General features: G+C 41.4%; 1 protein-coding gene across 3 annotated transcripts in view; it reads left to right on the top strand.

The window, feature by feature from the left end:
• LOC144015522 (solute carrier family 45 member 3) overlaps positions 1–27,828 on the top strand; it is a 70,403-nt gene that overhangs the window by 12,844 nt on the left and 29,731 nt on the right. Inside the window, exon 1 of one of the 3 annotated variants that reach the window (XM_077515580.1) lies at positions 9,421–9,524. The exons of the other annotated variants lie outside the window; for them this stretch is intronic. The gene's annotated coding sequence lies outside the window, so the exon portion shown is untranslated. Of the gene's footprint in view, positions 1–9,420; positions 9,525–27,828 lie in introns of those variants that run through there. 3 annotated transcript variants of the gene reach the window in all.

Genomic DNA, 27,828 nt, shown 5'->3' with positions numbered 1-27,828 from the left:
TCAGGGAATTACACAGTTTGTACAAATAATTGTTTGCTTCATTTGTTATCTTGCTTATCTTACTGGCAAATTTAACTGAGCAAATTGCTCTGATCTGCTTGTTGTATTTAACCATAATCTTTTTCAGTCATCATTTTTCATAATCAGTTTGCCCTGCATTTTCTCATGAAGCAAATGTTTTGCTCTTGCTAATAATTGCATGGATAGTGAGATAATTTGTTGCAACTGGAGGGGGAGTAGTAACCATTAATCGAAAGCAAAACAACACCTGGAAAATTTTCTCTCATAGGCACATTATGAGGCCACCAAAATCCCTACCAGCAGGGGAAGGGGGCTGAATATTTAGCATTTACTTTCTTTCCTCATGAATCTTTCACTAACGGGAAGCAGAAGAGCACAAATGGCTCATTCCCATCTCTGTGCAAGCTGCAAGGTCAAAGTCCAAACAGCCTCCCTGTAATCGTGCTCTACAGCCAGCTGGACCAAAGAGAAAGGCCGCTTACATGTTCCACTAATGGGCCGAAGTACAAAGAAAAGATGTCAGCTACCCCACCAACAAGGAATGTCACCTTTGTGACATTGTTGCCCAGCTTGCATGGTTGGCATGCAGGGAATTGTACACTTTAGTGCCCAATAGAAAAATATTTATCTGGTATCCTACTTGTATTAGTCACTTTTTAAAGTAATAATACAACTTGTCTTCTATGGAAGTGTGATTTGCTTGAATAAATATCAGTCAGGCTTTCTCCTGGGATTTCAGCCAAGTTTAATTGGTGCAAGAGAGTGAAGGACCGTTTATCCACTTTGAATGTCTCGTCAGATTAAAGACATAAAAAAAAAAGAAGCTTCATTTTATCTTCACCTTGACATTAATTTGTTCCATGCCAACGACTATGGGTTTAGCGGTGCTGTTCAGTTCACAGGAACCCTACTGGGCAAATCGATTTCTTTAATTTTAATTTGCTGCTATGCATATCTTTTATTAATTAAATGTCAACAAAAGCGAACAATGCTTTTAGGGGTAGTTTTTATTAAACTGCAAGAGCGAGGGTTTCCTTCATACTTACTACGTATTATGTATTACTGGTATACAAAACAAACCATGCAAACAACTGTCTCAACATGTTTTCCAGTTACAAATGGGGTAAGACAAGGGGGGGGGGGGGGGGGGTATATTGTCACCAGTTCTGTTCAATTTGTATATTACATGAATGCAAGACTGGATGTATGGTTGTAGATAGGCTCATTAATCATTTAATGTATGCTGATGACTTGGTAGTAATGACACCTTATAGTGCTGGTTTACAACAACTACTTAAAGTATGTGCTGAGTATGGGGTGCAATATGACATCCAATATAACCCTATTAAAACTGTGGTAATGATGATTAAATCTAAGGCGGATCAAAAGCTAAAATTTCCATCTTTCTATTTGTCCAAACAAGACCTTAAAGTTGTAACAAAGGTAAAATATTTGGGCCATGTGTTGAGGGATGACTTAAGTGATGATGATGATGATGTACTGAGACAGTGCAGAAAGTTATATGCCCAAGCAAATATGCTTGCGCGCAAATTTAGTCACTGTTCTGATGATGTTAAAATTGAACTCTTTAAAGCCTACTGTACTCCATTATATTCCCCACATCTATGGCGCAACTATAGCAAAGGGAAAATGAATAAGATCAAGGTTGCATATAATGATGCTTTAAGAATTCTGTTAAAATAACCTATGTGGGAGAGTGCAAGTTTCTTGTTTGTTGCCTCAAATGTTCCAACATTTCATGCACTGTTAAGGAATTTTATATTTAAATTTATGTGTCGAATCAATAGATCTGGTAACGGAATTATAAAATCGATAAATGATCCTTTTTTAAGTGATTCTAGATACACTTCATTGTTCTGGAAATACTGGATACATGAACTGTATGTTTTTTAAACCAAGGGCTATTTTACATGTGTGTTCTTATATTAGTGTGTTTTTTGTATTTTGTTGTATTATTTGTTTGTTCTTAATGGACTTGAGTCTGTCAATAATGCGAGCATTGGAATTGGGGTTTATAGTTAATCAAATATGCGTATTTAAATTTATTTATGGGGTGGACACTCTAAAGACAACATCAAGTTGGTCAGAATTATTTACACCTGATTTGTACAGTTTTTTGGTGTTGAATTATATTAATATACTGTCATTTTTAATATACTGGAATAAACTGCCGTTCAAGTGAAGACAATCCTACAACCAAATTCTTCATTTTAATTTGCTCTAGATTGCTTTAAACACCCCATTGTTGTTGTCTCAAGTAATGTGCTTTACTTCACTCCTACCCAGCTCTCTTTCACTAATTCCATTCACTGACATCGCTTAGTTCTGCCCACATAGTTCTCAAGTATAGTTAGCTTCAGAAGCTGCATATATTGAAAGCCAAACAGCCTCCGGTCCAGCTCTCTTCATGTGGAAGGTGTAGAACAGATGGCAGATGAACCTATCACTTTTCTGTAAGTCCCCATCATTGAAAAGCACTGCAGCAGGTTGCTAAAGGCACAGTTTGGGCTTAGACGAGGGAGTATAGGCCCTGGAGCAGGGATAACAACACTGGCTTGTCCTTAGACATTTTCCCATAGTGATAAGGAACTCGACCAGATGCTTGCACAGCACAGTCACACTCCCGTGCCCTCTTGCCTCTTTTTGCAGCTAAAAACTTTCAGCAAAGGAGACAGTGGGAGGTTTTAAACTTCTGTGGTCTTGTTTTGAAGTATGGTTCTCTGGCGAACACTGCATATTACAAGGGTTCTCTTTCATGTAGTGGACTGAAATGGATGCTATTGAATGTAAGAGGAGAGACCTTTGTTATGTGAGATGGCCTTTGGATTGTGAAAGGATCAAGCTCATGATCTCAGTCAATAAGTGTGTATAGGGCAAATTTTAAGCCTGTTAAGGCCGCTACTGTTGTAGAATCGTAGTGTTTACTTGTGGCAAACTGAAGGGCGCATGCACATAAGGGCACAATCAAATTAGTATACCACATTGATAATGAACAATGTGCTGTTTGTGTAGCCCTTTGGTACCATGACAATTAAAATTGAACGAGATTGTCTTAATTTAGTTCTTTGTTTGCTGGCAGTTGGTCTTTGTTTGGTAGAATTGATGCTTAATATTTGCTCTTCTCCCAGAAGGCAAAGTTCGGCACTTTTGGCTTTTTATATTGAGCAAATAGGCAGACTAAAATATATTTAACTATGTCCTTCCTAGTTTAATTATGTACGGAAGAGAATTAGGGCCAGTTTAGGAAGAAAAAAATGGTTACAAAATTAATCAACCAACATTGTAGTCACAAAACCTTGGTAATCTGTGTGTCCCCTCCCCGCCCCCCCCCCCTTTTCCTCCATGTTGTTTTGTTGAATCCTTAACATTGATAATTCCTGCCATGCATTGCAGTTTATATGGATCGTGTGCACCCTGACGTTGTAGTAGGGCCTGGCCGATTATCCGGACTGATATATGGCATATTGACAAATATCGACATATGCCTTTTTATGAATCTGAAGGCCGATAAAGCGGTATCTCACTGAGCGGTGAATGCTTGCGAATGTAGTGAATTTTGCATTTCCGTCAACATTTGTAATATGCTCACAGACCGTTACTTGTCACAAAGAAATTTTGAACATTCAGACAATTTTTCACTGTCTACGAAAATCTTTTGAAACCTTTTGCGAACCGTAAGCCCAAGTTAGCTACATTCGCATGCATTTGTCGCTCAGTGAGAGACAGGGAACTTTTCATTTATGTATTTATTTAAATTTTCACTTTATAAAAAATGATGATGACACTGGGAACTCAATGCAGTTTTGTTTTTTTTAAATGGGGGAAAAAAATTAAGAAATATGTTGTTATTATGTTGAAATTTTAGAAAACTTTATTTACAATAGAAAACTTTAGGGAGCTGTTTACTTGCTTAGTTTTTAATTTTGCTTAACACATGCTGATGAGGGCGGCACGGTAGTCGAGTGGTTAGCACGTCCGCTTCCCAGTTCTGAGGTCTCCGGTTCGAGTCCAGGCTCGGACCTTCCTGGGTGGAGTTTGCATGTTCTCCCCGTGCCCGCGTGGGTCTTCTCCGGGTACTCCGGTCTCCTCCCACATTCCAAAGACATGCATGGCAGGTTAATTGGGCGCTCCGAATTGTCCCTAGGTGTGCGTGTGAGTGTGGATGGTTGTTCGTCTCTGTGTGCCCTGCGATTGGTTGGCAACCAGTCCAGGGTGTCCCCCGCCTACTGCCCAGAGCCAGCTGAGATAGGCGCCAGCAGCCCCCGCGACCCTTGTGAGGAATAAGCGGTCAAGAAAATGGATGGATGGATGGACATGCTGATGATGCTGGAAGCTCCCTGTAATTTTTGTTATACTGTAGTTTTTACTACTATATGTGTAAAATTAAAAGAAAAACAAACATGCATTTCAACAAAGTTATTTCCTCTTTTGTTGCAAATGAACAGGTTTGAAATATCGGTTATTGGCCTCCTTGACTAATTATTGGTATCTGCCATGAAAAACATCGGTTTATCACTAGGTTGTAACAATACGGAGTTTAATAAAAGCTTCTAGTTTGTCATGTTTGATCATGTGACTTTTCTGCAGATTAGAGAAGAAAGGTTTTGCAGTTGTTAGCTTTGTTGGGTAAAATGTAGGTCAAATTTTGTGTCTGTGACAAAAAAAGATGGTTTCATCTAGGGGAGTGAATTGCTTTGTACCTGACGATTCGATTTGTATCACGATTCATAGGTCAGGATTCGATTCGGTACCGATTAATTTCGATAGGAATTTATAAGTCAATTGTTGCAATTTTTTTTTTTTTTTTTTTACTCAAATTTAGTCTCACGCCGCCAACGGCGTGACGGCCCATGCTTTTGTTTTGTTATCCATGTTTCCGGTCATACTTTGAAAATCCTAACTCTCCTCTCACCCCAGGTCACTTACCCTTCCTGCCGCTCCATAATTACCGGTCCCCGCCCATGATTACAAACACCTGCCACCAATCAAGACTCTCAATAAAAGCCAGCTGCATTCTACCCTCAGTGCATGGAAGCGTCCCACAGTCCTCATGACCTCGTTCACGTTGCCTTGTGTTTTTGCCTTGTTTTTGTGCCTTTTCCTCCCCAGTGGAGCACCTTTAGTTACCCCTTTTGCCTTGTGCCCTTTTCCCTCCCTAGCGGAGCGCCTTCTGTTGTCCCCAGTACCTTTTGCCTGTTTTTTCCTCCCTAGTGGAGCGCTTTTTTGTTCTCCACTTTTTTGATTCCCCGTTCTCCTCTCAGTTTGAGAGGAGACAGCTGTTGGCCAGTAATAAACCTGTTGCCTTGGTGGCCCACCTTACTCCTGCGTCTGAGTCCTACCTTACCTCGTCTTGTCAGTAAACTTCGGCCAGCATGGACCCAGCAGGCAAGGTCGAGGCTGCACTGCAGAGCCAGGTGGCCCGGCTTGACAACCAGGACCGGATCCAGCAAGCCATGTTGTCACAGATTGGGGAATTGTCCAGCCAGGTCCACGAGCTGGTGAGCCTCTCACGGCGTCGAGCGCCAGCTCCCACCGGACAACTTCCTCATCCTGAGTTCCCCGTCCCGACCACGCCATTCACCGGGGTAGGATTAAGACTGGCCTCCCCAGAACGATACTCCGGTGAACCCGGGCGCTGTCAGACTTTCCTCACGGAGTGTGACATACATTTTGAACATTTACCACAGGCATTTCCCACAGCCCGGTCCCGAGTGGCCTTCATGGTGTCGCACCTGATGGGACGGGCCAAAACCTGGGCGACCGCGGAATGGGCCAGGGGTTCCTCGGTCTGTCAAAGCGTACAGGAATTTCAAGTCGCTTTGCGCCAAGTCTTTGACCCAGAGAACAACGACCGAGAGAAGGCACGAGCATTGAGCCGACTTCAACAAGGCAAGGAACCTGTCAGCGATTACGCAGTTCGCTTTCGAACGTTGGCCACGAACAGTGGCTGGAACGCCATTGCACTACACAATCATTTCTTGAAAGGACTCTCACCTGCCATTCAAGAACTCCTGATCCCCGTAGAACTCCCCACAGACTTGGACGCATTGATATCACTCGCAATCCGCACCGATCATCGTCATCAGGAACTGGCGAAGATCGGCGGACTCCGAAGGAGGGGGGAATCCACCCCGTGGTCACGGCCACCGGAGGCAGGGAGGCCACAACCCATCCTTCCTCCCCGACCGGAACCAGGAGAGGTGGGTCTCGCCAGAGAGGAACCAATGCAACTGGGACGGGCTCGGCTTACTCCCGAGGAGCGACAGCGCCGCCGCCGAGAAGGCCGATGCTTCTATTGCGGGGGCCTTGGCCACCTGGTGGGAACTTGCACCACGAAGGGCGGCTCACCGGTGAGTTCCTCGCCACCCCGACCCGCCAAGAACCACAGGCTCACGCAGATTCAGATAACCCATCACCATGTCACTACAGATCTGTCAGCCCTCATCGACTCCGGCTCCGACAAGAGCCTCATGGACTGGGAGCTCGTGAGGCAACTACGAGTCTCCACCGAACCACTTCTTTCAACCATCCAGGCTCGAGCGCTGAACGGCAAGGAACTTTTCAAAATCACCCACATTACTGAACCTCTGGAAGTGCACATCGGACAGCACCTCGAGAACCTTTGCTTCCATATTTTCCATGCTGCTTCCCCCACTTTGGTTCTGGGCCACCCTTGGCTGCGTCTACATAATCCCAGAATCGACTGGAACTCTGGAGTCATTCTGGAGTGGGAATAGGACTGCATTACTCACAGATTGGAACAACCCGCACCCCGTGGAACACCACAGCCCAGGTTCACCAGGTGTCTCTCGCTTCGCCTGCTCAAGAGGAATATCCGAACCTGCACACTGTTCCATCCTGCTACCACCACCTGCGGGAGGTATTCAGCAAAACCAAGGCCATGACTCTTCCTCCACACCGCCCGTATGACTGCCCGATTGACCTGATCCCCGGATCAACCATCCCCAAGGGGAGACTGTACTCGGTCTCAGGACCAGAACGTCAGGCCATGAACACTTACATTGACGACTCCTTGAAAGCCGGCCTCATCCGACCGTCTTCCTCGCCTGCGGGACCAGGCTTCTTTTTTGTGAGCAAGAAGGATGGATCCCTACGCCCATGCATTGACTACAGCCCCTTGAATGACATCACGATTAAGAACCGGTACCCACTGCCTTTGATGTCCTCGGTGTTCGACCAGCTACAACAAGCTAAGATCTTCACGAAGCTCGATCTCCGAAACGCCTATCACCTCATCCGAATCCGCGAGGGGGATGAATGGAAGACTGGTTTCAACACTCCCCGAGGACACTACGAGTACCTTGTCATGCCTTTCGGTCTCAGTAACGCCCCAGCAGTTTTCCAGGCAATGATTAACGAAGTACTAAAGGACTTTATTGACCACTTTGTGTACGTTTACCTGGATGATATTCTGATTTACTCTCCTGACCAAGCAAGCCATCAAAACCATGTGAACAGAGTCTTGCAACGCCTGCTTGATCATCAGCTTCACGTAAAAGCCGAAAAGAGCCTGTTTCACGTCAACACCATCTCCTTCCTGGGATTCGTCGTGTCACCGGGAAAAGTAGAGATGGAGGCAGACAAGGTCAGCGCCGTGCGAGATTGGCCCACGCCAGATTCACGGAAAAAAGTCCAGCAATTCCTCGGATTCGCCAATTTTTACCGTCGATTCATTAGAAACTTCAGCACCATTGCCGCTCCCCTACACGCCTTGACCTCCCCACAAGTTCGTTTCTTTTGGACCCCGGAAGCCGAAAAAGCATTCAAAGACTTGAAACTTCGATTCACCAACGCCCCAATCCTCAAAGTTCCTGACCCCAAACGCCAGTTCGTGGTCGAGGTGGACGCCTCGAGCATAGGGATTGGGGCAGTATTGTCCCAGCGCTGCCAGGAGGACGGAAAAACACATCCCTGCGCATTCCTCTCACGGAAACTATCCAAGGCAGAACGCAATTACTCGGTCGGAGATCGGGAGCTTCTCGCGGTAAAAGTGGCTCTTGAAGAGTGGAGATACTGGTTGGAAGGCGCCGAACTTCCTTTCGTGATCTGGACCGACCACCGAAACCTAGAATACTTACGCCAAGCTAAAAGACTCAACCCTCGACAGGCCAGATGGTCTTTGTTTTTTAACCGCTTCGTATTCTCTCTTACTGTACAGACTAGGCAGCAAAAACGTCAAGGCTGACGCCTTGTCAAGAGTCCACGAGTCCGAGCCATTGGAAGCCGACCCAGAGACCATTCTGCCCCGGGCCATGAGATGGCAAATCGAGGACGATGTCAAAGAGGCACTGCGAAACGTCACTCCCCCCACGTCATGCCCACCACGTCGACTCTTTGTGCCAGAGGAACTGAGGGCCCAGGTAATACACTGGGCTCACGCTTCACGATTGTTTTGCCATCCTGGAGTCCGCAGGACCATGTATGCTGTCGCCAGGAGATTCTGGTGGCCGGCAATGGAAACCACGATCAAGGACTACGTTGCTGCCTGTCCTATCTGTGCCCGCAACAAAACATCCAATCAGTCCCGGATGGGCCTACTCCAGCCACTACCCATCCCATCCAGACCATGGGCGGAAATATCAGTGGATTTTGTAACCGGACTACCACCATCCCATGGTAAAACCACAATCCTCACAGTTGTTGACCGTTTCTCCAAAATGGTTCGTTTCATTCCACTGTCCAAGCTCCCATCCGCCAAGACCACCGCAGACATCATGATCAACCACATATTCAGGTTTTATGGATTCCCCCTGCACATCGTTTCCGACCGTGGACCACAGTTCATCTCCCGATTCTGGACCCAGTTCTGAAAAGCCCTGGGAGCCAAGGCCAACTTGACTTCAGGGTACCATCCTGAGGCCAATGGGCAGGCGGAAAGGCTCAATCAGCAACTCGAAACCGGACTCAGATGCCTCGTCTCCCAGAACCCGACAACCTGGAGTAAATATCTGGTATGGGTCGAGCTCGCACACAACTCATTACCCACATCTGCCACAGGTCTCACCCCGTTCAAATGCGTCCACGGCTACGATCCTCCGTTTTTCGCCGAACTTGAAGAGGAGGCAACGGTTCCCTCGGTCCAGGCCATGATTCGTCGGTGCCACAAAGTCTGGTCGGCGGCCCGGACGGCGCTTCAACGCCAGGGAGACCGGGTGAAGAGGGCCGCCGACCGGAAGAGGAGACCGGCACCAGAATACCGCCCAGGCCAGCGAGTTTGGCTATCAGCCAAACACCTCAGGCTCAAGGTACCATGTCCAAAGCTGGCCCCGCGATTTGTGGGGCCTTTTCCCGTAACCAAGTCCATAGGTCCTGCTGCAGTTCGTCTTCGCATACCAAGATCCCTCAGAATCCATCCCACGTTCAATGTCAGCCAAGTCAAACCTGTCCGTGAGAGTCCTCTGGTGCCCTCCGAACCCAGTCCACGCCCCCCGGAGATGATTGAAGGCGGCCCCGTTTACAAGGTTAGGAAACTTCTGGATGTTCGTAATCGGGGCCGCGGGAGACAATACCTGGTGGACTGGGAGGGATACGGCCCGGAGGAAAGACAATGGGTTCCCTCCCGGTTCATCGTAGATCCCTCCCTCATTGATGAATTTTATGAAGAACACCCTGACATTCCTGGGCCGTCGAGAGCCGGCCGTTGAGGGGGGGGTACTGTCACGCCGCCACCGGCGTGACGGCCCATGCTTTTGTTTTGTTATCCATGTTTCCGGTCATACTTTGAAAATCCTAACTCTCCTCTCACCCCAGCTCACTTACCCTTCCTGCCGCTCCATAATTACCGGTCCCCGCCCATGATTACAAACACCTGCCACCAATCAAGACTCTCAATAAAAGACAGCTGCATTCTACCCTCAGTGCCGAAGTGTTACAGTCAGTGCATGGAAGCGTCCCACAGTCCTCATGACCTCGTTCACGTTGCCTTGTGTTTTTGCCTTGTTTTTGTGCCTTTTCCTCCCCAGTGGAGCGCCTTTAGTTACCCCTTTTGCCTTGTGCCCTTTTCCCTCCCTAGCGGAGCGCCTTCTGTTGTCCCCAGTACCCTTTGCCTGTTTTTTCCTCCCTAGTGGAGCGCTTTTTGTTCTCCACTTTTTTGATTCCCCGTTCTCCTCTCAGTTTGAGAGGAGACAGCTGTTGGCCGGTAATAAACCTGTTGCCTTGGTGGCCCACCTTACTCCTGCGTCTGAGTCCTACCTTACCTCGTCTTGTCATTTAGAAAATGCTAATCAGTAAACTTGTACATGTAGACTGTAAGATTTGTATGAAAATGTATTATTTATTGATCTGAAACTCCAGTCTTATAACTGTGAGCCACTTATTTAACAAACAGGTCTTAATCTTTTTCATGTTTGAACAGCACTGACATAAAATATTAAGTCTTAATGTTCCATTAATATAACATTCTTCCATGCTAAAAGCAACACAAGCCTTATTAATCATTTTGACATATGACATATCTAGGGATCCACGATATTTATCGGACCAATACAATATCGGCCGATATGGGAAAATATGACGTCATTTTTGATCGGCCCGATTTGTATATTTTAGCCGATACAAAGGTCCGATATATCTATTAATGTCTGTACACTGTTTGCAACGTGAGGACCCAACAATACACCAAGTCGTGCTGCTTACGTCTTGTATAGACCATGTCGCGCTGATTACATCATCTATCACGCCTCTCGCTCTTGTAGACCGGCATCTAAAAAAAATAAAATAATAATAATAATAAAACGGCTTAACCGAACGAAGCTTGGTTCGCCCCACACTACTGTTTAGACTAGCACGTAGCAATCAACATGTCCTCCTCACCAGTGTGGTGGTTTTTCTCCATGGCAGAAGATCAAAACATTTTCAGCAAGGATTCTAATAGGGGGAAAGAAGGCTTTTGCTCATCTGAAAATCCATCATCATGGCAGACCCGTTTTGAACGAAACAAACTTGAAGGAGGCACAGAGGCAGCACCTAATGTTGCTAGGCGAACGGCGCTAAGCTAACAAGCAAGCAGCAACAAATCTAAAGGTGGAATGACAATTACCATCCAGACGACTTTTGGCAAGCACAGAGGAGAGAAAGCGGAGCAGAGGAGAGAAAGCGGAGCAGACCTGTTTTGAACGAACTTGAATGGGGCACAGCTGTAGCAGCTAATGTTGCTAGGCTAACGGCGCTAAGTTAAAGAAGCCAGCAAGGCAGTAACCTAAAGCCATTAACGCCAAAGTTATTGGCTTTCATAGCGCTAGACAAGCAGCCGTTTTGTTGACCCGTTTTTTTTTTTTTTTTTTTACAAGTTAATAGCACAATTTGGAGCCACGTTGCATCCTCCGAAGTGGCCACAGCTTGATTGACAACAATGGACTACACGTAGTCTCACCGCAGTTCGGGGTGGGGGTTTTCAAGGATGCGTATCATATATTATTTTATATTTTATGTTTAACTTTTAAAGCCAAGTGAAGCAGTGAACTATTTAATGCCAGTTACTGTCGGCTGTAATCAATCAAGCCACAACACAACACGCGAATCTAAGCAGCTTGCTTATTTATTTATTCATTTATTTATTTATTTATTTACTCATTTAATTTACTCTATTTACTTGATTTCAATTTTTTTTAAACTAAGGTTGACAAATGTCAATGCATATAATTTTACCAAACGTTCACCTACCTCATCCTCATGCACTATTGCACTTAGAGTTGAATAAATGCATTCCTATTGCATAATGCATAGATACATGAATGTTTTGTTTTTCCAGATAAACCAGTAGTAGTTCTGTATTAATTTAAAAACGAACTTTTTTATTTTGTATAATTATCTGTTAGCCATTTAATATAGAAAATACACATTTGAAAGAGACACTTGTTTGCTGTCATAATCAGAGCTACTAAAACATCAGTTTTTCCATTGCTGGATGAAGAAATTGCAGATTGTATGAAGGCTATATTAAATACAAAAAAACAAAACAAAACAAATGTATCGGTTATTGGTATCGACCATACAAAGCAGGAAATTATCGGTTATCGGTATCAGTTGAAATTTTTCATATCGCGCATCACTAGATGTATCCCGTGCGTAACTGGAAGCCGTCTTCGCTCATTTCAATGGGAATTCGCTGACATAATGTGCAAGAAGGTTGTAAGGCGAAATTCCACCTTTGATGTCCGCCGTGGGACGCGATAATTCCTTGTGAGTTCAATGCTGCCACTGGCGGCCAAGTCATTCAATGTGTATTTAACGTACGCGGATACATCACGATGATCACGTGACTGTCCAAAATGCCGATACAGTACTTAACGTAAAAAATAAATATTCATAAAAAGTGCTATAAAATCATAATTGCTCAACATAAATTTTTTCAGGGACGAGTCGAAATTTCACAGAATAGCTGGTTAGTTTTTCATAAGTCTTGCGTTCCTCTAAGGTGTGAACCCTAATACTAAGTAAGACGTTTTATTGAATATTTTTCCATCAAAAATGGATGTTTAAAAATCGATTCGGCTGCCTATTGAATCAATTTGAGAATTGTGTGCTGTAATATTGCGATATATTGCCGAATCAATTTTTTTAACGCCCCTAGTTTCATCTTTCTTAACATGATACAAGCTAACAGCTATGCTCACTCTCGTTTTAGACATCTGCATCACGTATTTTACTTAAAGGTTAATTTGTTGTGGAAACACAATGAGTGAGTGATTGCTCCAATCCAGTCATTGATGTTTTGTATAATGCGACTGACATTTCGGCTTAAATGGCTTTAAGGAGTCGCCCTTTTGCTGTATTTCTGGCCCACACACTGGGGTTTCTTGGTTTTTATCAAAACAGAGAGCAGTGTGTCATAGCTTATTATGGGTAATGTTGGGTTTGGCAGTTGCTGGAGAATGCATGTTTGTGTAAAAGGGTGGTATGGAATTTAAACATTTTATTTTTTTGAACGTGCACATGTGCTTTAGCCAAAGCTTGTAATTAAAGATACCAAGCATGATAACAATAGAAAACCTCATCTTGCAAGTGAAAACAAACTAAAGTAAACTAGCTTACTAGTCCTTGGTGAGAAATATGAGTATGGTGTCAACGTGTATAGAGGCAGTTCTAATGCAAAAACAGTTGAAGTAATGTAGAGACACTGATGTGCTAACTTCATTAGCTTGTTTGCTAACTCGGCTAGCCGAACACATCAGTGTGTGATTAAGAAATGGGGCAATCCCTCTGTGAATGTTCTTACCTTCTGTTTCCATGTGTTGTGTTGAGCAGGACAGCCGTGAGTGGATGGAATGAAACCCGACATCTCATATTGGATGGATGTTTTGTTGTTCTACTTTAAACTAGTTAAGCCTAATTTGACTCAATTGCTTAAAAATTAATGAACAGCAGTCAGTTCCACACAATTGTCGAAATCTTCACCTGGCAATTAATTCGCTAGTTTTTCACATCCATCGGTTTTCAGGGCATTGAATGGCTACTAGTCAGGCTTGTACACTGCTCTCCCACTTTGCCTATCCCGAACACGAACTGATGAAGCGTACTCCGGTGTGAGGTAAAACATCTTCTCAAACCTAGGTGTTAAGATGGACAGTGAGTTTAAACTGGACTGGCAAATTGCTGCTGTTGTCAAATCCATCTTTTTTCATCTTAGGCAGCTGGCTGAGGTAGAAACGGTAATCAGTGCCATTGTTACATCTCGGCTGGATTACTGTAATGCACTTTACTTTGGAATCAGCCAGTCCTCCCTCAAACGTCTCCAGCTTGTCCAAAATGTTTCTGCTCGTCTCCTTACTGGTGCCTGTAAGAGGGAGCACATAACACCTATCCTGGCCTCTCTTCATTGGCTGCCCGTGAAATTTAGAGTCCACTTTAATATTCTTTTTATTTGTTTTTAAATATCTAAATGCTCTTTCCTCACCTTACCTCGCTGAACTCTTGCACCCCTACTCACCTGCCCAGTGCCTCAGGTCAGCAGACCAGACACAATTGGAGGTACCGAGGACAAAGCGGAGGCTTAGAGGGGATCGAGCCTTTGCAGTTGCCGGTCCCTCCCTTTGGAATGACCTTCCACAAAATATTAGGCAATCTCCCTCTATCTGCTTTTAAAACTCGTCTTAAAATCCATCTGTATTCTTTGGCTTTTGGCACACCATGAGACTTAACATGGTTTTGGTGTTTTGTGGTGTCTGCGGTATTTTGTGTTATGAATTTGATGTTTGTTTGTTTGTTTGTTTATTCATTTATTCATTCATTTACTACTACTTCTTACTAATTTCTTGTTGTAAATTTTATTCACTTGTATACTTACTGCTCTTATTTTACTTATCTTACTCTTTACTGCATGACCAATATCTGTTTCATGTACAGCACTTTGTATACAGCAATGCTTGTTTTAAAGTGCTTTATAAATAAAGTTGAGTTGAGTCAATCTAACACATCCAGAACAGTCCAGTTGGGTTTGATTAAATTCCCTGAAAATGAAATAACCTGGATGAATGAGAATATTCAGACATCTTATGTCATTGTTGGAACTTTGGAACCTCATATTTATTACATATCACATTATTTTTATACATATAACCTGAACTGGAGCAAATGTAATTCTTGTGCCATGACCATGACATCTGCATAATTATGTCAAACTTAGACAAACATTTGTCCTTGGGGTTGAGTAATCCTCTTTTATTTAACCGAGGACATTTATATTGTATGCCTTTGTGATAAATATAACATGTATCAGCCAGTATTTGTCCTTCAGGACAAAGAGGTGATGATCAACCTTTTATCTAAAATGCGATTTTCTGAATTTCTTTAATTCCATGGAAGCCATTTCACGGCTGCAGCTGTTCAACCGCACTCTTGTCTTTATTGATCAGCCTCTTGGCTCCAGAAATTGAGATTCCTTAAAGTATTGTAATGATATTATTCCCACTGCATCTCCCCCCAAATGCTAACCCATCCTCCATTTCAGAGCTCCCTCTGCTTCACATTTTCTTTCCTCCTCAATTTTATCAAATTAAAACCATTCTGTAAAGGGCTAGTCTTTGCTAATGCTTACTGGCATCGGTAGACCTTTAGGTAGAGAGGCATGGCGGCAGTCTCTTACAGGTGGAGTTTGTGTGTGGCTACCCAAATTGGCTTAGTGCTGGCTAAGATGATCAATCAGGAAACAGGTGAAAGTTTTCCACTGAGAAGTTGTCATTTAACCAACAGAGTTGAGGGGATATCCATGTCCCTGCAGGCAGTTTAGCATGATACAGTCAGCGGGCACAATATTGAACTGGACCCCCCACCCCCACCCTTTTTTTTCTTTTCTTTTTTCAGCATGCAGGCTAGTATAAAGATTAGATTGGAGTATGACTCTGTGGGGTTAATATTATCATTTCATTCTTTTCTTTTCTTTTTTAAACAAAACACAGGTGACTCAGGCTTCTTCTCGCTTTCACTTTAGCTGTAAGTTTTTGATTTGCACACTAAATCTCAAGGGGTGGGGAATGAAACGTTTTGCTGCACATGAAAACAGAAATGATCGTGCTTTGAAATTTATGCAATTCCCATCCTATAGGCTTAGGCGTGGAAGGAGTGAGGAAGAGTGAGTAATAGGAGGGATAGAGGAACAGGAGGTGATTCAGGAGAGGAGGCAACAGTGGATGTAGACTCAATCAGTATAAAAATAAAAAAAAAACAACGGTCACACTGGAGGGAAAATGCTAAAAAGCTTGGCCAGGGCTGCTCGTTGATTCTATATGGGGATGATTATCCATTATCAGCCGTATATATGTTTTCTTCCTTGAGACCGATGAATGACTGGTGAGTATAATTTTTCACAATAATCCATTACATTATGGATTAAATCTGTTTATTAATTCTTATCTGTGCTTCTGATCGATATTCTTTTTCACATTGTACATGCATATGTATATAATAGGGCAGTGCAATTAATCGAAATTCAATTACAATTTCATTTATTACACTCCTCAATTACAAAATCAGCATAATCATAAAAAAATATTATTACTGAATGACAAAACATTAACCGTTGCATAAGCTCTAGGTTGTCAGCTCCATTCACATTAGTTTTCTGTCCATAAAATGCAACATTCTGTATTGAGTCAGGTTATCAGTCACAATGAGTCACAGTAGGTTCCATGGCTCAGCTGTGCAGTACATTGTTGTTATTTACTAGGGCTGGGTATTGCCGCCAACCTCACAATACGATACGTATCACGATACAGGGGCCACGATACGATACGTATCGCGATACATATGTATCCCAAATAAGAAACTTTTTTTTTTTTTTTTTTCAACAAAATATAGGAAAATTGGTACACTGAGACACGTGCCATGTTAAGTTTATCAATAAAAAAATGTTGACATTCTTCCTCTGCTTTCATTTGTCTTAGCAAGACACAGTGTCCAATCACCGGTGAGCTATTTTTGCATTAATTGAAGGCAATTAACTTCAAAGACGCTGCTGGTTTTTATTTTTTAGGTGCAATGCAACCTGCAAAGGCAAACGTGAACTGCCGATTTAAAGTTAACGAGCAATATCGATTCTGACGCCTGCGTATCGATACGTGTATTGTGATGAGGCCCGCAACGATATATTGCCGTATCGATTTTTTGAGCACACCCCTATTATTTACATGGGCCAGCAAAATAACTGGCAGCTCCCTGAAATGTTGCTGACCTCAGTCAAAGGTGAGCAGGCTCACAGACATATAGTTAGCATTCCTCATGTTCACCTGATACGTGCATACTTTTGGGTGATTATCTGCAGGGTCGGGAGGGTTACTTTAAAAATGTACTCCGATAGTTCCAAGTTCCCTGTTAAAAATGTGTAATTAGTAACTCAATCCAAGTACCTTTTTTATTATATTTTTTTAAGTACTTCACTGTGTTACATTACTTGTCATTCTACATTTATTGCACTGTGGAGTCGAAAATGTTTAATTTTCTCTTAATCATCTTTTCATTTTGTTTAAAAAAAAAATATATATATATATATATATATATATATAAAGTTCCATTGTGTAGTTTAAAATATTGATGTTAAAGATTTTTATCCATCATGCATGGTCTACCAATGTCCAGATGAGTACAAAAACCCTGACTTCTTAATTGCGACTACGCCTATCAGCTTGTATCTTTTCTTCGGTGTGGGGTGTTTGGGGCAAGCATTCCCTAGTTTCCTTGGGGGGTGAGGAGTGGAGTGGTGGAGTGACACCTTGCACGAGCTTGACACAGAGGCTGCAGTTATGCTTTAGGCCAGAGCTGTCACGAGTAAAAAAAACAACCCCAAAAAACAAAAAAAAATAAAAAAAATAAAATGTTGAACTACTCTGTTACCTTATTTGTCAGTGAAAATGCTTAAAACTAGCAAACAATGTAAAGTCATAATATGGATGGAGGCTTTTCACAGTCACACCTCTCGAGTGATTCAATCAATCACAGTCTCACACGCGTGTGTGCACGCATATGCATACACACGCGCACACACACGTGTTTACAGAATTTAAGACTGCGATCGAGACCCAACTGGCCATATAAAAAAAAAAAAAATTGCACATATCTTAAAGAATTCAAGTTGTAAGCTAATAATGATTATTCAAGAACAGCAGCTCTGATTAGTCACCTTAATCGTGATTTATAGTCGACTAGCAAAATTATCGTTTGTGGCAGGTGGCAGCCCTAATAGTATTCAATGTGCTGTTTACAAATGAACTTGTGGCTCTTTTTTGTGTAACTAAGAATATAATAATTTTGGATGTTTGGCACAGTCTTTCAAAGAAAACTTTCCTTGTTACTTTCAACTTGATGATAATGATGATGATAATAAATAACAAGAAATGCTTGGTGTTGCCTCGCTTGAAGGGCTATACTGACAGCATTGACCCAAACCCCCAGCCTGTAGGGCCGGGTATCGATTCAGCTTTCCAAAATAGATTCAATTCAGATGGGCCCGATTCTATTCACATTGATTTTTGATTCAGTTAAGGATTTCATGCAGTACCAATTTTATTTTTACATGGAAGACAATCCCAGAAGTATCAATGCTGCAAAATAGAAACATATTTCTCTGATTTGGTGCATTAGTAAAAATATGAATATTCACAATAATCAAATCCATTACAGTTAAATTAATCATGTTTGTGACATTATTTTTATTTTCTCAGTTTGATGGCAAAAAAGTGAGGAGAATAAAATGCTATAATAAGTACGATGAAAGAATCTCAATAACATATCAGCATTCCCACAGTAATTGAAATCAATTACAACCACAAGCTACGTAAATAAAGTGGCAAAAACACTGGCAAATCACACATTTACATTCCTGTGTCAGATTTTATATTAAGGTTTCAGTGGTTAATAAATAAATAAAAACACATTTATCTGTATTAAAAGAGACACAGCCATAGTACATATATATGCATACATTTTGTGTTCTTGTCCAATGTCCAATTCTTACCTTACTTCTTTTGGGAGCTCTTTGGCACATTAATTTACGGGGGAAAAAAGCTGTATTAAAAGTATCGATTCATGGTTTTATGAATCGATATTGGGCTATGAAAAGGAATATCGATTCAGTATCGATATTTTAGACCCAGCCCTACCAGTCTGTAATCTTAAGACAGCTGAAGACCACCACTTTGAATCCACTGAAGTCAAATAACTTCACATAGGTGTGCTCAGCAGTCTGCTTTACCACAATGTATATTTGTCAGAATATACTTGATTGCAATATTTGCTGTAGGCTAGCTTTGTTTTTCTTTTGTTAAAAATGGTCTGCATCAACCTTGATGAAACTGTTTGCTGTTTAGATGCCTTTTAGGCATCTAACATGTTGGATCTGAATTAATTGTGCCCATCTTGGTTGTTGTCAATACCAGAATCCATTATTGAAGCATTATTTGAAAGTGGAACAACTCAAAACATGACACACATATGGTCACTTTACTGTTTGACTGACAAATTCATATTGTAGATTATATTTTAGGGATACTGACTTCAAGTAAGCAAATGAGGTAGCTTGTAATTGTGCCTATGTATACAATGTAAATACTAATTTAAATGGTGTTGTAGGCCTCTGGTCTTCATTATGCTGAATTGTATGTATTGCTGAGACTCAAGATCTGTTGGAAATCCATCTGGGAAGCTGCCTATATGGAGGGTGTTCTATGTTGTTGTGCAAACTATCAGGCCCTTTAGAGTGCAGGAACTCAAAAAGAAGGCGCGTCAAAATGCTGCAGCCATTCAATTTGAGCCAAGAACACGAGGAACCCACCCTACAACCACAGTCTCAACTGTGGTTGTCTCTGATGTCATCCTGGAGCAATTCCTTCCCCTTCTTTCAGTTCCAAGCCATACTTACTGTAGGAACATAGCTATATAAAGAGTATGATTTGAATTGAGAGTTAACTTTAGACGTTTTGCATCACGACATATTTAATTTCATAACTTGATAATGATGCACATATTTTTCTGTCTTTATAAAATATGTATTTTGTACAAAACACACAATGAAATAAAGTACTGTAATAGTGGCCAAATAAATACCCTTCAAAATATCTGGTTGTACTCCCAACTTCTCAAGGATTACAGTAAAGTGCAACTAATTAAAAAAAAAAAAAAGTAATGTAAATTAATGTTGCATCCAGGACACTTTTACATCGGTATCTTGTAAACGCACCTTGCCGTTCTGTCAGCAAATCTTTTTTTTTTTTTTTTTTTTTTTTGCTAAAGATAGTGAGGAGAATTTTGTTCCAGATTTTTGCATGTGTGTGAACATTAAATGGCACTTCATAGAAACTAGGGGTGCACCGATCACACTTTTTTGGACGATCACCGATCTTTAAAACTGTCTGACCTGCCGATCTCGATTTTTGCCGATCCCGTTTTTTTTTTTTTTTCCCTCAAAACCAAGAGCATACACCTTAAATGTTCCTTTTTTTTATTGGAAAACACTCAGCAATACCTGTCACACAAGGTAAAACATGTTTAAAACACATTTAGTAGTTCTCTCAAATATAATTGAAATAAAAAATAATAAAATAAAACTTGTGGAATAGGTTATAGCAAAGACCAGTTTTGAGAGTTTTCAAAAAAAAGTGCACGGCAGTATCAGTAAAGCTTCCTTCCTGAGTATTTTTTCCTTGTAGTGCAAAACGAATAAATGTCTAAATGCAGATGTGTCACAATCTAGATGTAAAATATCCATCCAAAAATATCTTGCACCAACTTATAGGATCAAAACCTCCTAAAGTAAAACATTCTACAAAAAAACAAAAAAAAGTGCAGCATGCACAACATTTTCGACAGTAAACTTACATCAGAAGTCCAGATATCTGTTGTAAAGCTGAGTGTCTTTGCATCGGCTCTAAGCAGGCTGTGAGTATGGCTCCAAACTTTTTTAAACAACTCCGGTAATGCAACTTCTGAAAAGTATTTTCGACTTGGCAAATCATATCGCGGGCTCAAGTGCTGCATCAGGTTTCTGAAGCCTCGGTCCTCCACGACCGAAAAAGGCTGGTCATCTAATGCCATGAACTCCATTATTTTTCTCGTGGTCGCTTTGCTCCTTTCGCTGCTCATAAGCGCCAACAGCGGTCCATGGTCTGGCTCCTTGCTCGCGCTAGCTTTAGCTAAGTTAGCCTTAGCTTGGTTGCTAACTTCAAACGCCGCATACTCAGCAGTGTGGTGGGTCCTTAAATGACAAATGAGGTTTGTTGTATTGAATGCCTTGCGTGCAGTCCCACCACGACTTATTTCGACGTTGCACGAATTACAAATTGCGATCCTGGGCTCCTTTACTTTTATCGTGAAATACTGCCAAACTGTCGACATACTGTTGCTGCTGTTTGTATTGCAGCGCACACAAGTGCGCATTTGTACACGTGACCTTGTGGGCGGGCTTATGTCTCAGCAGAAGAGGGCAATGGTTGACTTTTTCGTACTTTTACGCGAGAGAGATGTGATCGGTAGACAAGATCGAATTTATTTTGAGGGATCGATCGATCACCGATCGCCCAAAATTACGAAAATTGAGGCCGATCGATCGGTCGGCCGATCGATCGGTGCACCCTTAATAGAAACATATGTTGTTTCTAACCTTTATTATTATACTTATTATAGCATTTTATTCTCAACACTTTTTGCAATCAAACTACTCCTACATTATACTTCCGATTTACACCGTTCAAATTTCAACTTGCTGACAAAATTCACGCCTTTCGGGGTATTTATCATTTGACTTCATATTACTTACAGTACTCGCATAATTTAATGTTAAAGATCTACTTTTCCCCATTCAGTTTTAATGGAACTGACACTGAATTTTTTCTAAGTCCCATTTTCCACGCCCACTTCCATACATACAACAGACCATATTGACTGGCTTTCTGATATTTCTCAGTGGCGCAGTTGGGAGAGTGCATGTACAGTAAGCAGGAGGTCGCAGGTTCAAAGCCCACCGCCGACTGTACATTGCACATATGTCCGTGGCAATTACATAAACGGATATTAAGTATACCAACTGACTATCATACCAGGAAATGTGTTATACTGACATGATCAAACACATGTGTCCCAAATTAGCGCTGATGGCTTTCATCAGGTGACACTTTAAAATACAAATACGCCAATTCGCTCTGATGCTCACAGGTCAGGTTAGCTCACGGGGTTAAGCGCTTGAGCGAGTTCCATAGCAAAGACATCCCTACGAGTGGTTCACCGGTTCAAATCCCCGATGGAGCAACTTTTTTTTTTTTTTTTTTTCCAGTTTCGTCATAATACAACAAGTTAACATCTATTTCGTTAAATGTCATTTGACAAACTATTTCTTCAAAATTAATCCATATTGCATAATGCATTCTATAATTTCATTGAAGTGATTGAACACGTGACCCCCATTATTCAGAATCATATGTCACTTTTCAATATAGATACACTGTAAGACATACTTCTTTTGTTTTTAGTTAAAGCTAAAACTTTCGTCTTTTCATTTATAATTCATCCATAATTTCTCATTTGTAATTTACAACCAATTTATCTTTCTTTATTGATTTAACATACATTTTATTGCATGTTCAATGACACATTCGCTGCTTCCATTTCACAACACTTCAATGATGCCACCAAGTCTTCTGTGGGTCAGTGGATAGATTGCTATTAGCATTCGGCTTTCAGCATCCCACGCAATTTCTTCAGAAATTGCTTAGTCTAGTTATTGTGGGATGCTGAAAGCATCCCACATATGTTGTTTCTAACCTTTATTATTATTATACTTATACTTAAACTTATTATTATAGCATTTTATTCTCAACACTTTTTGCAATCAAACTACTCCTACATTATACTTCCGATTTACACCGTTCAAATTTCAACTTGCTGACAAAATTCACGCCTTTCGGGCTATTTATCGTTTGACTTCATATTACTTACAGTACTCGCATAATTTAATGTTAAAAATCTACTTTTCCCCATTCAGTTTTAATGGGACTGACACTGAATTTTTTCTGTCCCATTTTCCACGCCCACTTCCACACATACAAAAGACCATATTGACTGCCTTTCTGATACCCTCTTAGTGGCGCAGTTGGGAGAGTGCATGTACAGTAAGCAGGAGGTCGCAGGTTCAAAGCCCACCGCAGACTGTACATTGCACATATGTCTGTGGCAATTACATAAACGGATATTAAGTATACCAACTGACTATCACACCAGGAAATGCGTTATAATGACATGATCGAACACATGTGTCCCAAATCAGCGCTGATGACTTTCAGCGTCAGGTGACACTTTGAACTACAAATACGCCAATTCGCTCTGCTGCTCACAGGTCGGGTGGCTCACTGGCTTAAGCGCTTGCATAGCAAAGACAGCCCTACGAATGGTTCGCTGGTTCAAACCTCGGATGGAGCAACTTTTGGACATGGACATACTTCTTTTTTTTTTTTAGTTAAAACTAAAACTTTCTTCTTTTCATTTATAATTCAACCATAATTTCTCATTTGTAATTTACAACCAATTTATCTTTCTTTATTTAACATACATTTTATTGCACGTTCAGACACATTCGCTGCTTCCATTTCACAACACTTCAGTGATGCCACCAAGTCTTCTGTGGGTCAGTGGATAGATTGGCAGTGCAGTAGCTCATTGAACAGTAAACAGGAGGTGAGGGTTCAAATTCAATCTCAGACTGGTTGAATTTAAACTTCAGTCTTTTCATTTATAATTCATTCATAATTTCTCATATGTAATTTACAGCCAATGTATCTTTCTTTATTAATTTAACATACGTTTTATTTAATGCATTCTGGTTCAACAAGACATCTGTAAGGGAAATCGGTCCAATTAATTATTAAATCAATAATTGTTAATTATTAAATTAATAATCAATTGGCTCATTAATTGAAGGAGACTCAAACTTAATATTTAAATTAAGTTGAGCTTGCCTGCGGAGCACCACATCTCTTTTTGATAATTTTATCAGGATAACAGATGAGAACCTCGTTGAATCAGTCATTAAAATGAAGGTTGTGCCCTTACTACAATTTTGTGAGTTCTTTGTTCAGCTTAGAGGTCACTATAAATTGATGAAACACACACACAGTAAACCAGGGGTTGAGTTTTGTGCACGTTTATTCTCTAACCTAGGTGGGATAATCTACTTAGAATTTCAAGAAGCAAAACTAACTACTATGATAGGAAATGAAACGAGAACTAAAATAATAAAAAATAATCAAAGGAGAAGAAAAGAAGAAAAGAGAAACGGTCTTAACCAAGGTGATAGATTTCTTAAATCAAACCAACATGGGACCCACAATCAACCTGGTTTGCACCAATTTGTACTAGGGCAAAGGCCTGCAAAGTTGCACTTACAGATGGGGTTGGTCTGAGAAGCAGGACCCTGGATGGAGACTCGCCAAGCCCGTTTGAAGATAGAATGTAGAAGGTTCAGTTCAGGAGAGGGAGAGACAGGTCGTCCGGCTGGCCAACTGAGCGTCACGGGGTCAACCTGCTGGCTGGGAAGAGGCCCTCTTGGTTGAGGCCTCGGTGCTTGGGAAAAGCACCATCCGTTGAGCCTTTGCAGGGACTAAAAGCAGCGTGTTTCGCTGCGCCTGTCGCTACACGCGATGGCTTCTGTGCGTTGCCGTGTGCTGGAGGTTAAGCTAGCTGGGCTAGCCCTTTGTCTGGCAGCCGCGCCGATGGAGACCAGGAAGGAGCCAAGAGGAGCCAAAGCAGCGGAAGAGAGGAAGCAGCACGCAGGGAGCGTGCTTTTAAATTGGGAAGGCGGCGGCCTCCACACCAGGGGGGCCGGTTGAGACCACAGTGGAAAGTTACCAGCTGGGGGAGGTTTTTGGTTGACTAATCAGATTGAATCTGGATCCCATGTGTCTTAAGATTCTAAGGTCAGAATTCAACCAATGCAACACGTACAATTGAATACCTCAAATAAAATGTTACCTAGCTTACACTGTTAAAACGTGCATACACATGAAAGTTTAGTGGAGAATCTGCCACTGCAATGGAACATTTTCATGACATTTCATGGAGTCAACATTTCACAAATGGCAAACATAACATTTCATAATTCATTGTTCTGTTGCAAAATAAGAAAGTCAAGTTTCTAAGAAGGCTTTTACTGTCCTGATTTGTGTGTGTGTGCGCGTGCGCGTGTCAGTCAGAGCATGTGTGGCTGTTTGTGGGGGATGTTCTTGTGCTCCCCACCCCCCACAGTGGCATGTTCAGGCCACAGGAGCTCAATTCCTTTGGAACTGAGGTTGCAAAAAGTTACAACCGGCCGATAATCGTTACACATCTCTCAATTACATTTCACACTTCAATGATAACAATAGCATTCTGCTATTAGCAGTCAGCTTAGCATTCAGCTATTTGCGTCGGCTTTCAGCATCCCACGCAATTTCTTCAGAAATTGCTTAGTCTAGTTATTATACTTATACTTAAACTTATTATTATAGCATTTTATTCTCAACACTTTTTGCAATCAAACTACTCCTACATTATACTTCCGATTTACACCGTTCAAATTTCAACTTGCTGACAAAATTCACGCCTTTCGGGCTATTTATCGTTTGACTTCATATTACTTACAGTACTCGCATAATTTAATGTTAAAAATCTACTTTTCCCCATTCAGTTTTAATGGGACTGACACTGAATTTTTTCTAAGTCCCATTTTCCACGCCCACTTCCATACATACAACAGACCATCTTGACTTGCTTTCAGATATTGCTTCGTGGCGCAGTTGGGAGAGTGCATGTACAGTAAGCAGGAGGTCGCAGGTTCAAAGCCCACCGCCGACTGTACATTGCACATATGTCTGTGGCAATTACATAAACGGATATTAAGTATACCAACTGACTATCACACCAGGAAATGCGTTATACTGACATGATCAAACGCATGTGTCCCAAATCAGCGCTGATGACTTTCAGCGTCAGGTGATACTTTGAATTACAAATATGCCAATTCGCTCTGCTGTTCACAGGTCCGGTGGCTCAGTGGCTTAAGCGCTTGCGCAAGGTGAATAGCAAAGACAGCCAGATGAGTGGTTCGCTGGTTCAAACCTCGGATGGAGCAACTTTTGGACATGGACATACTTCTTTTTTTTTTTTAGTTAAAACTAAAACTTTCTTCTTTTCATTTATAATTCAACCATAATTTCTCATTTGTAATTTACAACCAATTTATCTTTCTTTATTTAACATACATTTTATTGCACGTTCAGACACATTCGCTGCTTCCATTTCACAACACTTTAGTGATGCCATCCTTCTTTTTTTTTTTTAGTTAAAACTAAAACTTTCTTCTTTTCATTTATAATTCAACCATAATTTCTCATTTGTAATTTACAACCAATTTATCTTTCTTTATTTAACATACATTTTATTGCATGTTCAGACACATTCGCTGCTTCCATTTCACAACACTTTAGTGATGCCACCAAGTCTTCTGTGGGTCAGTGGATAGATTGGCAGTGCAGTAGCTCATTGAACAGTAAACAGGAGGTGAGGGTTCAAATTCAATCTCAGGCTGGTTGAATTTCAACTTCAGCCTTTTCATTTATAATTCATTCATAATTTCTCATATGTAATTTACAGCCAATGTATCTTTCTTTATTAATTTAACATACGTTTTATTTAATGCATTCTGGTTCAGCAAGACATCTCTCAATTACATTTCACACTTCAATGATAACAATAGCATTCTGCTATTAGCAGTCAGCTTAGCATTCAGCTATTTGCGTCGGCTTTCAGCATCCCACGCAATTTCTTCAGAAATTGCTTAGTCTAGTTATTATAGCATTTTATTCTCAACACTTTTTGCAATCAAACTACTCCTACATTATACTTCCGATTTACACCGTTCAAATTTCAACTTGCTGACAAAATTCACGCCTTTCGGGGTATTTATCATTTGACTTCATATTACTTACAGTACTCGCATAATTTAATGTTAAAGATCTACTTTTCCCCATTCAGTTTTAATGGGACTGATACTGAATTTTTTCTAAGTCCCATTTTCCACGCCCAGTTCCATACATACAACAGACCATTTTGACTGTCTTTCTGATATTTCTCAGTGGCGCAGTTGGGAGAGTGCATGTACAGTAAGCAGGAGGTCGCAGGTTCAAAGCCCACTGCCGACTGTACATTGCACATATGTCCGTGGCAATTACATAAACGGATATTAAGTATACCAACTGACTATCATACCAGGAAATGCGTTATACTGACATGATCAAACACATGTGTCCCAAATCAGCTATGATGACTTTCAGCGTCAGGTGACACTTTGAATTACAAATTCGCCAATTCGCTGTGCTACTCACAGGTCTGGTGGCTCACGGGCTTAAGCGCTTGCACCAGGTGAATAGCAAAGACAGCCATACGAATGGTTCACTGGTTCAAACCTCGGATGGAGCAACTTTTTTTTTTTTTTTCTCATTTTAGTCATAATACAACAAGTTCCTTCATTAGCATTCTGCTATTAGCAGTCAGCTTAGCATTCAGCTATTAGCATTCGGCTTTCAGCATCCCACGCAATTTCTTCAGAAATTGCTTAGTCTAGTTGTGGGATGCTGAAAGCATCCCACATATGTTGTTTCTAACCTTTATTATTATTATACTTATACTTAAACTTATTATTATAGCATTTTATTCTCAACACTTTTTGCAATCAAACTACTCCTACATTATACTTCCGATTTACACCGTTCAAATTTCAACTTGCTGACAAAATTCACGCCTTTCGGGCTATTTATCGTTTGACTTCATATTACTTACAGTACTCGCATAATTTAATGTTAAAGATCCACTTTTCCCCATTCAGTTTTAATGGGACTGACACTGAATTTTTTCTAAGTCCCATTTTCCACGCCCACTTCCATACATACAACAGACCATCTTGACTTGCTTTCAGATATTGCTTCGTGGCGCATTTGGGAGAGTGCATGTACAGTAAGCAGGAGGTCGCAGGTTCAAAGCCCACCGCCGACTGTACATTGCACATATGTCTGTGGCAATTACATAAACAGATATTAAGTATACCAACTGACTATCACACCAGGAAATGCGTTATACTGACATGATCAAACACATGTGTCCCAAATCAGCGCTGATGACTTTCAGCGTCAGGTGACACTTTGAACTACAAATACGCCAATTCGCTCTGCTGCTCACTGGCTTAAGCGCTTGCATAGCAAAGACAGCCCTACGAATGGTTCGCTGGTTCAAACCTCGGATGGAGCAACTTTTGGACAT

Source organism: Festucalex cinctus, chromosome 3 (genome assembly GCF_051991245.1).
Source record: "Festucalex cinctus isolate MCC-2025b chromosome 3, RoL_Fcin_1.0, whole genome shotgun sequence".
In the NCBI taxonomy this organism is placed as follows: Eukaryota; Metazoa; Chordata; class Actinopteri; order Syngnathiformes; family Syngnathidae; genus Festucalex; species Festucalex cinctus.
This window is presented reverse-complemented; position numbering and strand designations above follow the sequence as displayed.